The 16,479-nt window shown below is 40.9% G+C and overlaps 1 protein-coding gene across 6 annotated transcripts in view; it reads left to right on the plus strand.

Moving 5' to 3' along the window:
• Window positions 1-16,479, plus strand: part of LMO7 (LIM domain 7) — a 214,108-nt gene that overhangs the window by 118,986 nt on the left and 78,643 nt on the right. The window lies entirely within an intron of this gene.

The raw sequence follows: 16,479 nt of genomic DNA on the forward strand, positions 1-16,479 counted from the left end.
TGAAACACTGGCCAAATTCTTCAGATAGGCAAAGTAGCTCTCAATAGCCCTGCTCCTTCCCACACCCCCCCAAGCTATATATATATATAGCTGTGGGGTTTTCTCCATTTGGGGGACCTCCAGCTCAGCACCTAATTACTAATGCTTTTCAGTGAACAGGGCAGTGGCCAGAGCAGAATTTCTGATCCCAAATATAAGTAGTGCTAAGGGTGAGAAACCCTGACTTGGAGTTCCTTAACTTATTTCTAGTTGGCCAGCAAGATAATCACGTGGACAGGAAGGATACTGACTGACTTTTACATTCTGCTAAAATGTCACTTTTTACTAACATATCATAATTCATATATTTCTTTGTCGGTACGTTCGTCCAGTTAAAAGGGAAGGCTCACTGTCATTTGTGTGTAGTTATGTGAGTACCTTGGCATTATTTGGTCATCTGTGCATGAAAACTAGCAAAAATGTGGCAACATATTTTATTATTTTAAATGCACTATGAAAACCCAATGTCAATTCGTAGACCTGCTGTCGGTCTTGGTACAAGTGCAGTCTAAGATAAGATAGAAACACGTTTACTTGATATCCCTAGAGCGAATAGGAGAGGACAGTTCGTACCCTCCACACTGGCAAGTGTGAGGCATTTTTGTTAATGGACAGGGGTGTTAAAAACATAAATGGCATGTAGAGCCTAGGAGAGCTGTGTGTGGTGAGAATGAAAGGCAATCCATTTAAAGAGCCTTTGCTATTGAATAATGCCAATAATCCAGAGCCTAGCTACAAACCCTTATTTTCCAACAACTGGGGATTTACAGTTTAATTTGCAATAATAATTTTCACCAGTCACACAAAACTAGAGTACTCATTGTATTTATGTAATTATACATATTAATATGTGGTATAATTTTCTGTAAATGTACATATTAATATGGTATCTAATTTTCTAACTGAATTATTTTACTTCCTCCAGGATGTGGTTTGAATTTTTCTAAGTATGTTTGAATTACTGCGTTTATTTTGGGAGTGCATATATTCAAAAGTCAGTTGGTTCTATTAATTTTGACGTTCCTGACTTAAATGGGTAAGATCCACCTTTACTACTCTTCTTCCCAAAAGGCTAATAAGTACATTTGTGACTTAATCTCCATGAATGGTAGATTAAAGTTTAAACTTATCCTAATGGTTTACTGAGATGGGTACATCCAGAGGTTTCCTAAGGCCATGAAATCTACCTTCTGTACTAATGAATGACTGTGTCTTGTTATTAACCATATTATATATTCACACCAAACTGAGACATGAACACAGGGAAGAGGTGGTGTGACTTCTGCAGAGCTGTGTCTACATACTTTCTATAAAAGGACTGTGTGAAAGCAAATGCAGTGACCACAGTGCCATGCCACAGCACACTGAGAGTTCCCATGGCCAATGTCATGCTCTTTGTGGTGGCTGCTAATGATCAGGAGGCACACAGCAGTAGCTCAGTGTAGAACACATCTCAGCAAAATAGCCCAGAGGGTCCTGTATTGGAGGAAGGAAGTTGGCAGAAAGGTAGGGTTGAACATGCAAGGATTTGATTGTATATGTCCAGCAATTTGATTCATAAGCTAAGTCCTGTATTTAAACCATTGCTCTAACTAGCTACATATTGAAATTTTTAAGCTGAGAATTTGAACAGATTTTCAGCATGTTTTTTTCTTCCAAATTCTCATTCCAATCCAAATTTTAGCACTTCCTTAGATACATGCTGTTCATCATACAGTTACAGGATGGCAGTGCTTTTGAGCACAATATTTTAGTCATGCAAAGAAAAATTATTTTTTAGTCCACATTTCTTCTTTCATTATTTAGGGCATTAGTATATAGGTTTAAAATGTAACTTTAAATGTTGATATTGACCAAGTTGTTAAAAAAGATCTATTTATCAAGTGGAGGGTCCAGAAATGAAGACTTTCGTTTTTACACCTGCTAGCTGCCAAAAGAATAGTAGTTAGAAACAAAATTAATGTTAACGTATTTCCCCAGTGAAAATCAAGGAGACTCAAAATAGTATTTTAAGGATTTAACTGTTCGCTGAAGCTGCAGAAAGTATGCTTGGTTTTGTGGTGGCACTGTGCAGTTATTTCTCAGGGATCAAGTTCCCATATGGCATGCTCCTAGCAGTCTGTCGACTTGGCCTGAGATGTGAATGTGTGTGTGTGTGTGTGTGTGTGTGTGTGTGTGTGTGTATTGATTAAGATTTTTATTCATGTAAGTAAAAATCTACCTACTTTGAATGATGTAATTTCTACCTTTCCCTGTCTTACACCTGCTTTTACAATATATTTTTTCATGTCTTCCAAAGGTGTTTGTGCACATCTTAATCTGTTTAAAAAAATAAAGGGAAAAAAACCCACCAGACTTAATGGTAACCGAAGTCGGATCTGTAACTTGAGCATGGTGGCTTCCACCTGTCAATTCATGTTACTATTTTAGAATGTTCCCTTCCTCCCAAGCAGTTGGAAGAGAATGAAACAGAAAGGAAGTTTGCCGAACCGCATACATCTCTATCCCACCCAGTCCCTCTCTGGTGTTAGGTAGGTGCAGAAAGCGGGGATGGTAACTCTTTTGCGTTGCTAGAAGCTGTGTTTAAGGCCAGCAGTGAAAGTATAAAGCCATGTTTTCAAATGTTCTTTAATTGCAAAGTTTGAATATCTAGTAAGAGCCTGCTTAGCTGCAGAGAAAAGGTTGTGGGAGTGAGGTAGGGACAAACTATAGAACGACTGAAGTTTTATCTGGTGTTTGTTTCTGTCCATTTCTAGTTCTTAATTCATTTCTCTGGATGGCAACTCTTCTTCCTCAGCTCTCCAGTTCCTCCAATCCAAAAGGCCAGAGGGCCCGACTCTGTCCTGGCATGCGGGGGGAGACTCCACGTTATGGACTGTTCTGGCAGGAGTCTTGACCCATGCAAGTGACCCGACCTGTATTTCTTACTCCAGAGTCCCACTTGTGGCTCCGCTTATTAGCCCTTGTTATGAGTCCATAACGACTGCTGATTAGAATTTGCTTGTCCCGACCAGACAACATTTGTTTTATAACAACGTCTTTCAAAGGGTTAAACCAGAGATAGATATTTTTGTTGCGATGAGATTCTTCTGTCTTTCAGATTATTTGTAGGGGTTCTCGCCTTTCCAGTTAACACTTGCAGGGCTGCCTATATTGGATCAATCAAACATTTTTTTTCCCTCAACCCAGGGACATGCTTATGGAAGGGAAGGGAGAGAAGCATTGATGTGAGAGAGACACATTGATCGCTTGCCTCTCCATATGTGCCCCAACTGGGGACTGAATCCACAGCGTAGGCATGTGCCCCAACCGGGAATGAAACATGTGACCTTCCAGTTTGTGGGACCAACTGAGCCACACTGGCCTGTGTGAATTAACAAAACTTTTAATATTTACACGTACTATAATATCTGCAGTCTAGTCAGTCATTTTTGAAAATTAATCTTCACGAGTAACTAGAGGTATTAGGCATTGCTTTTCTGAGTTCCATGCTCTTTTCTGGTCTGATATAACTGATTGTGTGAGGGTATATGTGTGAGGTGTGTGTGCTGACCTCTATTAAGTGCTGGCACTTAATGCAGAACGGGAACTTGGGGTTCCAGAGAAGTCACTCACTTGGTCATATTACAAGTATTATGCAGCATCTTCTCTGTGGCATCTGCTTATCCAAATATAAGGAGGCCTTGGTGGGCTTCCCATTGTAATTGAAGACACGCCCCCCTAAGTTTACAGTTACAATACATTGTGTTAAAGTAAATACACAGGTTCTCTGGGACTATAGAGTTGAACAATCATTTCAACTTTTTAATCAGGGAATACTTCCAATTGAAAGTGACATTGGTTTTACACCTGGACTTTCAAGGCACTTACCATTTTCATCTACCTCCAGTTTTTCTCTAGACTTGAAACTATTTGAGGACAAGGACACTACATCATTCCCTTTATTTCCTGAGTTGCTGGTACCTTGTGTTAAACGCGTATTTAAAAATTAGATTTTAACTATGAAGACTTCCTGGAAATTTTAAAACACGCCTTGAACATGAGAACTGGTTTTGCTTTGCCAACTCTTCCTCTTTTCAGTCTCATCTTTCAAAGTTGCAAAGCAGATCTGGTGAAGTGGTCACTGACCCTTTGGTTTCTGTGGCCTTTCACCTATTTCAGAATAATGATATGGCATACTACAATATAATCTAGAATCTAGACAATTTAAAGAATGGGTGTTTCCTCTCAGTGTGTGTGTGATACACTAAAATTGGAACTCTGGGCTATGTGCTTCTCATGGTGAACATTTTAATATTTATGCTGATGTGCAGATGGTAAATACTAATAGGTTTTGACATTTGAGGGATTTTTCTATATGAAGGTTTTAATGTTTTCATATTATCACCAATCACTTTCATTTTGTGAAATAATTCTAAATGTATGTTTAAGACTTTTGGATGGAAAAATATGGTGGTTACATAGGTAGTTGAAATACCTTGTAGAAACTCAAGGGCAAGGAACAGAAAATTTTAAAAGCAGGAATGGACATTAGAGGTGACTTCTTAGGAGGAAACATTAAAATTTAATAAAATTTACCAACAAAAATGTTACAGTAAGCCTTGTTCCTTCCAAAGTCAAGATACCTGCCCTGGTACTTCTTACCTTGGCCTAACATTAAATACCCACGCCCCCAGAAAAAAAAAGCCACAGATTACCTTTGACTTTGGCATGATAAAAACCATTTGAAGAATATACATGAGCACAGAAAGATTGAAGATTTATTAAGCATTCATGTGAACTGTTTCTGTGCCCCAAGCTGAGTTTCTCAGTCACCTTCCCCTCCTGGATGTAACAAGGAGTTCAGTTGATGTGCACCAGTCATCATCAAGAGAAAAGCATCCTGGATGAGAGCAAGGGTTTAGGTGACCTTGGACATGGGTATACAGCTCCCATCCCATTCAGTCACTTGGTGGCTGAATGACTTGGGCAGATTATTTTCCTCCCTGTGATGACTTTGCTTCTCAGCAAACAAAGTAATTGCTGCTCTCTTGGAGTTTAGCAAATAATACCTTTCAGGGGACTGCCCTGCCTCACAAGGATGTTGCAATGATGATATGGAGTCAGGTATGTGAAGTGTGTAGCACTGGACATACAGGAGTGCTCAGGAAGTGATTTGAATTATCTTTGTGATCATTTTCATAATTCTGCTTTCTCAACCTTATAAAGATGTGTCTGTCCCCTGTAGAAAAATATGCAGTAAAAACATCTGGCCTCTGGCTTAAGTTACAATGGTTAGCTATAGACTCTTTACTTTTATGGGAATTTAGGCCATTTAAACCTCTCTTCATTTAATTGGGGGCAGATATTAAAACAAATACACTTTTTCCTGACATTTACATTTAGTAAGCTTTATGCAGTTTATCTATTTTGTTAGCCTAGCAGAGTGAGGACCAGAGAATAGACATTTAAGTCCTTCACTCTTGCTGCCATGTGTGCCAAACCAGTGCAGTTCTCGAGACCTCATTTTTTGGGTGTATTTTCTGAAATAGTCTAAATATTTTCATTGGATTTAGATGTTGTTTGTTTCCACATTAAAAAAAGAGAGAGAGAGAAACAAAAACACATCCATGAAACCACAGCCAATCAGTCTACAACACAAACCCAGATCTAAAACTTTCTTTGGTTTTTGGTGCATTTTTATTATCCTGTTTTTCTCCTTCATGCCATTTTGGTCATGAGAAGGCTCTACATACCTTTTAGATAGTCAAGATTAGATGCTCTTCTCTAAAAGGCTTTTGCAGGGACAATGACTTATTCCTCTGGGAACAGTGTTCATAGTCCTGCCTCCCCTGAGCTCCAGGGCTCATTGCAGTGTCTGTGGGCATCATCCACCATCTGCTTTGTCCGTCAAAAGGCTACCATGCTAATGATATAAAAAGTCTCTCAGAGCCCTGGCTGGTGTAGCTCAGTGGATTGAGCACGGGCCTGTGAAGCAAAGGGTTGCTGGTTCGATTCCCAGTCAGGGCACATGCCTGGGTTGCAGGCCAGGTTCCCAGCAGGGGACCCATGAGAGGCAACCACACATTGATGTTTCTCTCCCACTCTCTCCTTCCCTTCCCTTCTCTCTAAATAAATAAAATATTTTTTAAGAAGTCTCTCAGATAACAATATCAATATTTGTGGTTTTTACCCTGGGCAATAAAAAATTATAACTGGCAATAGGCACTGTTTGTGAGGTCAGAGACTTGCTTGTTATTACTTTCTAGGTGTACTTGTATAAAATGAAAAAAAAAGGTCAAATTAGGCAGTATACTTATAGTAATGTGATTTGATATCACATTATACCTTGATTTTTTACTTTTTAAAAAGTAGAGCCTATCAGATGTTAAATAGTATATACAAAAGTTTATTTCCTATTTATTAATTAAAATTTTTTTTCTATTTTTTCCACTACCATTTTGTCCCCTTATACCTTCCTTCCCCTGGCAACCACCACACTGTTGTCCGTGTCCATGAGTCCTTTCTCTTTTTTGCTCAATCCCTCTACCCCTTACTTTCTCCCCTTGGCTGTCATGTATGAGTCTGTCTCTGTTTTGCTTATAAGTTCCATTTGTCCATTAGATAACACACGTGAGTGAAATCACATGGTATTTATCTTTCTCTGACTGGTTTATTTCACTTAGCATAATATTCTGTAGGTCCATCCATACTGTTGCAAATGGTAAAACTTTCTCTTTTTTTTAATAGCTGAGTAGTATTCCATTACATAAATGCCCTATAGTTGGTTTATCCTTATCTGCTGATGGACACTTGGGCTGCTTCTATATCCTGGCAATTGTAAATAGCACTACAGTGAACAGAGGGGTGCTTATGTTCTTTCAATGTTTTGTGTTTCTTTGTATATGTCCTCAGAAGTGGGATCACTGGGTCAAAAAGTGATGTTTTGAGGTATCTCCATACTGCTTCCCACAGTGGCTGTACCAGTGTGTACTCCCACCACTGGTACAAAAAGATTCCCATTTCTCCACATCCTCACCAGCACTTGCTGTTTATTGATTTACTGATGAAAGCCATTGTAACAGGTGTGATGTGATAGCTCACCGAGTTTCAGTTTTCATTTCTCTGATGATTAGTGACGTTGAGCATCTTTTCATATGTCTATTGACCATCTGTATCCTCTTTGGAGAAGTGTCTATTCAGGCCCTTGGCTCATTTTTTAATTGGTTTTTTTTTTTGGTGTTGAGTTTTATAAGTTCTTTATAAATTTCACATATTAACCCCTTATTAGATGTGTCAGTGAATAGTTCTCTCATTCTGTGGGCCATCTTTTAATTTCATTGGTACTTTCCTTTGTTGTGCAAAAAGTTTTTATTGATTGTTTTTAAAAGTTTAGGTTACTGAAGTAGCTGTTTTAGGGGTCGTCGCCCTGCTTAAGGCCTATCTTATTGACCACCGTCCCAGGTGGGATTGGCTGCTGATCCGCTTCGCCTCCTTTTCTCAGAAACACACGCCTTTCAGAGCGCACCGTCCCACCGAACTGGGAGGCAGGGTGTTGTGTCTTTAGCTTTTCCATCTGAAATGCTTAGTGCCATTGCGTTGGACACCACTGACCACATGCGCACAGGAAACCCACGGAAACGTGTTCCAAAAGGGTTAGTGAAAAACCATTAATTTCAGAGACACATAAAAAAGTAAACTTGCCACATAAATATTATTCTTAAATGGAAACGATAATGTCATAAAATTCCATTGAACAGGAGTAGATTAAAAACATGCTTTGAGCACAGTTCGTTCAGGTAAGCCAGTTTTTTATAAGTTAAAAAAGGGAAAAGTAGGGGATTTAGTCAGCTGGGCAAAGCAGCTGCTTTGAATTAAGCTCTGTTTACATTAACTGCTATCAATTTAACAAGGGTTTGCTGTGTGTTTTGAGCAATTTGGGGGAGAAATCCCTAAATAAATATCAAATATCACTGTTAATACATTTCATTATTCCACCACATCATAATAATATGATGACTGCTAGACTTTTTTTGGAAAAAGCTTTTTTTCTGAATTTTTTCTTTTCAATTCCAAACCATCAGTGTATGTGGGTAAACAGTTTGGCTAAAATATTACCAGAACTTCTTTTGCCTTAACATTGAAGGAAAAGTCTCTACTAGGTAGTTGTTATCTCATGCTTTATTTTTGTTATAATAGTTTGCATTCACCTATAAAATATTGTCCCATAGAGCACACATATTAAAAAAGAAAAGGCTTGAAAATTTGTATAAGTCCTGAAAGAATTTTGTATAAGGCAGCAGTCTAAAAGTTCTCGAATCCTTGGTTATTTTGGTGATGAATTCATTTTGACAAAGGGGCTTCCATTCATGTCTGGGAGGAGAAACAGGAATATGATCATTAAATATGGGTGTCCAGAGCGTGCTTTTCCCAGAGTAATAAGAAATAGAGCTTTATTACTTTTCTCCCATTTTCCATTCTCCTTACAAAAAAGAGGCAGGAAAAAATCTTTTTCCGTAGTTGTATTTTTTCCATTACCATTTATCCTCCTTGTACGCCCCCTGCAGTCACCACCCTGCTGTCCACGTTCATCAGTCCTTTCTGCTTTTCGCTTGGTCCTCCGATGCCCTAGCTCCCCCCACCCCCACCATACCTATCACCCTGCTCTCTATCCATAAAAATTTTTTTTAAAGACCCTGAAATCTATCGATGTAAGCCTTGGACTGCTGGGATGAGAAGTGAGTGCTTCTATGGTAGATGGAAGCTGCATCCTGACAGGTTGGGGGTGGGTGGGCATGTGAGGCTTAGTTTCAGGATATTGAGTCCTAACCCCTGTATTAGACCTTTTACCTTGTGCCTATCAACTGCCTCCGTTGGATATTTAATACCAGATACAGATCCTGAATCCTGGGTGGGTAGGAAAGAAACAAGACCTACTCCCTTCCTGACCCCAAATGAGTGGAGAAGGTGACAAAGTTTCTTGAGTTGTAATTGTTTGCTTTTATGGCCTAAGGATCATTGTACTGATTTATTGTACAGGGTTTTACAACCCTGAGGAAATGCTGGGGTGATGAGTAACTGCTAGGTGAGGCAGTCACTGGCCTGGAGGGCCCCAGTGTCTCCTGGGTGTTCCTGTGGCTGCTGTTCCATTGGGTTTAGACCAGCCGGGCGAGAAGAGGTCGCCAGCATGGCCAGGTATTTCACGTCAGCCATTTCTAACCTAGCAACAACCCAGCCCGGTTATTCCCGTTGTCTTCAGATCCTTGAAATGAAAAGAGTCAAGGGAGTAATTTGCCTTATATGACCTTGGGCAAATAATAGAGCTAGGATTTTAATGTAGGGGGTGCCCTAGCCAGCAAAGCTTGGACTCCTTCCACTGTATTGTCAGAGAGACTTAAGCAGCCTTAAAAATGGGCTGATATTCTTTCTAGTGCTAGGCGACTGAAGTTGTCACGAGTTACTTTTAAACCATGGCCAACTGTACCCAAAATAGATTTGTGTATGTGATTGACATGGCCCCATTTGATACGTGGCAAATATCTTCACATTATGATTTTAATTTTTTCCTTGTTTGTGAGCTAAGTAACTTTGAATGGACATACAATATACCTTTAAGATCAGCGATTATAAGACCACCTCATTTTAGGAATGTTAAATGAACACACGTGTGCCTCAGAATAGACACATGCCACGTGTGTGGTCTTTTAACACTAGTTGGTTGGGGAATAACAGAGTACAGTATTTGGATTTTTTATTGATAGGTGCACATATGCCTTAATAGGTTTTATGACTGCCATCCAGATATTTATGAATGTTCAATTATGTTTGCCATGCTGAAGGAACATCCCTGGTAGGGAGGAAGGTTGTAAAACCTCGCTAATCTAAACTGCTCAGCATGGTACCACCACACTGAACCGTATATAGCATTGACATGAGGCCTAGCTTTAAGAATAGATCTGGTATAAATACATTTGATGTGGAATAATTTCTTGTTTACCAGTTTTCGATTCTCTATTTAACTTAATCTCATTCAAACCAAACTAAACTATGAGTCTCTCCTCAAAACCTCCTTGGCTGGGAACAAGTACTTATTAAACAATATAAACTGAGATATTATTTTTGTCACAGTTGAAGTCATTGCGTATTAAATTTCATACAAAGATTTAATGGTAATATGAAATCCTGTTTAAAGCCTGACGTATAAGCAAAAAGATGAATTGTGGTTATGTTATGGAATGTATTAAAGACTAAAAATTAGGTAGATGGAGAGCCGGCTGGCATTTCGGGGTCGGGGGGTGGTTGGGGGTGATGGGATCAAGCAAAAATGAAAAAGAGAGAAAGGACTCATGGACACAGGCAGCAGTGTGGCGATTGCTGGCGGTGGGTGGGGAGGGCATGGGGGGATTAATTATGGTGGAAAAAATGCGATAAAAATTATGTACAAAAAGAATAAAAATTAGTTCAGCCCATTGCTCGAAGTTCTGCAATCAGTATGACCATTGGTGGGTTTGCAACAGGTGGCAGGCGCAGAGCGGCAGCAAGGGTGACAATAAATAGCCCAGTGTGATCCCAGTAAGATGAAACTGCGCTCCCACTGCAGGACAAAGAGTGCGGGTCAGATGGTGACTCAGAAAAGCAAAGTCCAGCGATGACTCAAGTGCAGAAACACGTTAAGAATTCCTTTACCAAGACGTTCGGGCAGTGCAGTTATCACTTCCTCTCTCACCAAGTTAGAAATTATTTCTTGGTACTGGTTAAACACAGGCCATCAGGAACAGTTGCCTTCATGATAAGGAAAAACTCATAGATGTTTTGTGTTAGAGTACCACAGACTTGTAGAACTAAGAGGAGTCCAAGATATGGACGCAGCAGAAGAATACAAACAAGGACAATTCTCTCTTAAATAGTGGGATGGATTAGATACTATAGTAGAAAACCTGTCTTTTAAAGCTATTAGATAATGTAAAGGGAGGGGGACATACTGCTTTTGAGAGTGGAAGTGGAGGACAGCAGAAAGAAAATAACGTTTGAATGCTTTGCTTAATAATGCCTTGTGTAATTTAAGATAGAGTGGTTGCCTGAGTTTGTAGATATGGAAACTGAGAGGATTAGTGGCTTGTTCAAGGTCACATGCTTAGTGCATGTAGGACCCTTACTATGACTCCAAATCCAGTGTTGTTTAGGTTATAAAATTCTGCCCCTACATGTATCCTAATGAATGATAGATGAAGGAATTCTTTAATCTGTTAATGTGTATCTGTCAGGTATGTAGCACGTAAATTCTGGAGATACAGAGGATTTTCTAATTTTTAGGAGCTATGAGTGGGAAATTACCCAAACTTTGGGAATCAGGATACTTTAAACAGTGTTTCTGAAACACTGATGCACATACAAGACTCCTTAGGATCTGCTTCACGTGCAGATTCTAAATCATTCGGTCAGGGCAGGGCTGGGATTCTGTGTTTCTAGCAAGCTCCCCAGGTCATGCCAACGAGGGCCATGCTATGAGTAACAAGGATTTAGACAGTGAACAGTGGTGCTCACACACTGGGGCGAGGGTTTAACAGAGGTATCGGGAAGATGTAAGGCTTGAGTGCAGGTCTAAAAGATGAGCAGGATTTGGGAGAGAGGCAGGAAGATTGGCATATCCAAAGGCACAGAGGTGAGAGGTTCTAGTCACACATTTTACAGAGCCTTCTAGATGAAAAGCAATGAGTCAAGTTCAGTAAGGTATCCACTCTTGAGAACTACACATTATTATCATTATCATTATTATCGGGAGGGGAAGCACGGGGCATGAGTCTCTGGTCTAGTTTGGCAGCGGGATGGTAGGTAAATGGGGACCAGCCTCAGTGGTACCTTGAGTGTCCTGTCTGGGAGTTTAAATTTATCTCATAGGTGGTGGGATTCTTACCAAAAGCTTTTAAGCAGGAAGTTAAAATGTTAAAAGTGGAGATTTAAAAAGATCAGGGCATTGAGTAGCATGCCAAATGCACTGAATGAGACGTGGCGTGGAGGCTGGAGAGATGTGAGGGAAGGGAGCAGTGCCTGGGTGCCTGGATGTGGGTACCACATGCCGAGGGCAGTGAAGCCACAAATGAGGACAAACGCCAAAGATGTTGGACATGTGATGAGATGGGGACTGATGAGAGTGAAGGAGCACGAAGCTTCAGGTTTTGGGCTTGGCCAACCACTGGCAGAAAGAGAAAAGGCTGATGTCTGGGGTGAGACGGGAATGGGGCTTTAACACAGTGGGTTGGCTGTGACGGTAGAGCATCCAAATGCCAAGGCACGAACTGTAAAAATTGAGGCTGGGTGCTAGGTTGGGCAGTCATCTGTGAGAAGGTAGTAGGCATCTCCAGGACAGTGAAGCCCCGTTCTGGGAGAGTGAGGGCGGGGAGGGGAGGAGGTGGCTAAGGACTGTCTTCCCTCCCCCTCCCCCTCCACTGTCCATGTACGCCTGCGTCTATTTCTGCCCCTCCACTCCAGTCACTAGAGCTTGAAACACTGACTTAGTCTCTTCTATTAAAGTGAGATAAAAATTCCCTCTTTTGTTGAAATTCAAATTCTGATTTCTCTAGTGCCTTATGAAAATGTTAGGACTGATTCCTTCTCCTAGGAACTACTTTGTAGCTTAGGAATAACCAGCAGTGGAAATGCCGCCCCTTCAAGGGAGATGCCACAGACTTGTCCTTTGGACCCAGCCAGATGTTCCCATCACATTAGAGAATCCAGCATCACTGTATGTCCTCACCTTGGGGTGCTTAAGCATCAATACCACTGTGTGGTCCCTGTAACCCGGGCCTCTCTCTTGGCCACACCCAACCTCACTCTTACTTTGTACATTCTCCTACTGCTTGAGTAGGAGTTGTTACTTGTTTTTCCTTCTTGCCATCTTTTAAGTCTAAATGCTGTATCTTTTGTAAACAAGCATTTATACAAGAATACAAATAGCTCCTCCCCAGCACAGACAGTTTCAGGTGCATTGCTTCCAAATTTCTACAACAAAATGTGCTTTAAGCCTCCCGTTTTTCCACAACCCCTATAAACCCAGCTCCCAAATATCAGCAAAAACAAAGCTCTGGACTCTGCAAAATGACCTGTCTGATTCAGCCTGACACGATTGTATAACCAAAAAATTGCTTCCACTTCTATCCATCAAGGTGGAACAAATGGCAATATTTTAGGTCATGTGTATCAGTAGGGATTTGATTTAAAAAAGCGTATCTGAATGAGTTTAACAAATATTTCTCCAGCTCCTCTGTGCCCAGCACTGTCCTAGGCATTGGGTATTCAGTTTTGTGATGAAAAGGACCAAGTCTTACCATTCTTAGGTACATGAGGAGTATATTCTAATAGGATGGTATGAATAAACATACAAGAGCATGTGAGGATAGTGACGCAATAAAGCAGGAGTGGAGAGAGCATGCAAGGAATATTCTTTGGATATTTTTAAAGCATATATTTAGATAAAATTCTATGTTCAGTAGAATTTAAAGGCAATAATAATACCTAGCTTTTGGAATTGATGTTACATTCTTTTAGAATAATAAAGTTTTGATAAACTATCTTTTGCAAACATTCCACTGATTTGCTGCTTCAGTGTCTTGGAAGCGTCAGAAAGGAGGTGCGTTTGCTTCTGAAGGTCGCGCACGTGTGCGTGTGTGTGTGTGTGTGTGTGTGTGTACTCAGAGGCTCTGCTTCCTCTGCACTTGAACCCCCCACCAGCAGGCTGCTGGCTGGCAGGGCTTGTCTCTGCATTTAGATTGCCCTCTCATAAATGAATTCAGGGTTCAGTTTTTTTTTTTTTTATCTTAAGGTTTTTATATGGTTTGAATTCAAAGACACTCTCTTTGATCACATGATTAAATGCTTATGGTATTTTGACTCTTGGTTTTCACAAAGAGATTTAGTATTTTGCCTGTTACACTCCTCAGATCTTGTGTGTATACTTGAACCATGTGTTCTCATTCATGACCCCACATGGCTCCCACTCACCCACCATCTCTAGTCCAAGTACACTTCAGACTTTTCTAGAATTCTGCTGGCTAATCACTAGTTGCTTATCTCCTTGCATTTTTATATCCCTTCTTCCCAAGCATTGTCAGCCTGGGAGGCCTGCTTCAGCCTTCTCTAGGTGGCCCTTGTGCAGGCCTCGTCCAGGAAGCCTTCCCTCACTGGGAGAGGAAGCCAGGTGCCTGGTTATTAGTCCCAGGTAGCCAACACTAACCATAGGGTCTTTGGTCAGTTCCCTTGTTCTCTCTGTCCTTCTGTGGTGGACTCCGGCTAGCAGAGTCTGCCTGTTGTGACTGAAGACAAGAATAAATGCACAGGTGACAGCAAACCTGTGGAGAAAAGGGGGACAGCATGGCCACTCTCTCAAGAGGAGAGCGCCTTGACCCTTGCCTAGACAGGGTTTAATTCTTTTTCTCAGGTCTTACATCAAAGAAGGATTTATTATCTATTACAGAACATATTATTGTCTACATTTTAGGTACAATCAAGGAAACGAAAATAACATGCAGAAGGGAAAGGTGGTGAGCTGATTAGCTCTGTCCTTGGAAGTTACCTTGAAGATAGACAATACGCATTTGTTGTTTTAGACCAGGGTGAGGGAGTTTTAGCAAGAGCAAGCCATAACAGTCTGTATGCATTTTCTAGGCCTGATTCCCATGGGAAAACTTGGTTTGAAAGTCTGCTCCTGCCCACCACCTCGCTTCTGTAGGTTTTCCATACAGAGCTGAGTCACATTTGCCAGACCAAAACAAACTGGTCCCCTACATTCTTCTATTTCTTCACCTGTAAAATGTAGGACAATTCTGGGACCTGTTACATAGGAACCATTGTAAGGATTAAATGAGTTATTATAGGTAAAGAGCTTGGATGACTGACACATAACAAATATTCTGTGTATGGGGTCTATCCAGAAAAAGTCCAGCCACTGTTAATAAAACGAGGACAGTTTGTGCAATATCAGTGTAAACTGGCAGCCAAGGAGAGTGGACTGGAATGCACATGTGTGAACAGTGACAACTTCACTGTACTAGTCAGTACGGGTGGCAGAAACCTGTGGAGTGAGCATGTGTACCGTGTGGCTGTCCCATTCAAAATGAGCAAGTAGAGTGACAAATCTGCATCAAATTTTGTGTTAAGCTTAAACGTTCCTCCATGGAAACTATTCACATGATTCAGCAGGTCTCAGCAATGGGCACCTGGAGATTGGCAGCTTCATCACAGCGTTTATATGCCTGCTCATGTATCACGTCTTGTGCAGAGGGTTTTGGTGAAACATCAAATCACCCAGGTGACTAAGTCCCTGTACAGCCCATATTTGGTGCCCTGCGACTTTTGTCTTCTCCCAAAACTAAAATCACCTTTGCAAGAGAAGAGATTTCAAATGGTCATTGAGATTCAGGAAAATGCAACAGAACAGCTAGTGGTGACTGGGAGAACTGTGTGAGGTCCCAAGGTACCTACTTTGAAGGGGGCTGAGGCATCATTGTCGTATGTACCATGGTTCTTGTATCTTTTCAATGCATGTCTTTATTTTTTCATGGAAACAGGAACAGACTGGCAGAGGCCAGAGGGGGTGGGAGAGGGCAATGAAGAAAGAAGGGGACGGCCTAGTTAAGGAACAGGTATAAATAACCCGGGGACATGGGCAACAGGGTGGGATTGACTGTGGGAGTGGGGGGAGGGTGGGGCAGGGGAGAGGAACAGGGGACAATTGGGACAACTGTAATAGAACAACAGTTTTAAAAGTTGTCTTTTATAGTACATGGCTGATTACTTTCTGGACAGACCTTGTACATTGGGGATTTCATTAACTGCTCTTGATACTTTTTATGATAAAATTTTAGACTGCTGCATGTTCTCTGAACTTCATGTTATGTAACATGACAACTTCTTATTTTCCACTTCATTTAAAAAAAACTTATGGTAGATATTTGAACTTCTGACTCTTAGTTTATCCAGTGCTAGATTGATTTATAAAAAATACTTGGGGATGGTGATGGAGTAAGAACGTGAGCGTTCTGAAGGGAGCAGAGAACCTTAGGGCTGGTTCTCGTCCACGTGCATGAACCTTATATAAGAGGAGGGGATGGGCCCAACGTGCTAAGAGACATCCCACTGAGTTGCTTCCTTTCCTTCTTGCCTTCTTGGATATAGATTAATTCCTGCATTTTCTCAGGGTAATTTTTTTATTATGGTAAGAGTGCTTGACATGAGATCTACTCTACTGACAAATTCTTAAGTGAACAACACAGTTTCAACTGTAGGCATGATGTTGTACCAACAGAACTCTAGAACTTAATTTATTTTTTATAACTGAAACTATGGACCCGCTGGGCAGCAACTCCCCACCCCTCCCCTCCCTACCCAGTCCCTGGCAACCACCATTCTACTGCCTGTCTCTCTGAGTTTGCCAGTTTGTAGGTAACCCATGAAGTGGGACTGTGT

Source organism: Artibeus jamaicensis, unplaced genomic scaffold (assembly GCF_021234435.1).
Source record: "Artibeus jamaicensis isolate MK-2021 breed Jamaican fruit bat unplaced genomic scaffold, CSHL_Jam_final contig_415, whole genome shotgun sequence".
NCBI lineage: Eukaryota > Metazoa > Chordata > Mammalia > Chiroptera > Phyllostomidae > Artibeus > Artibeus jamaicensis.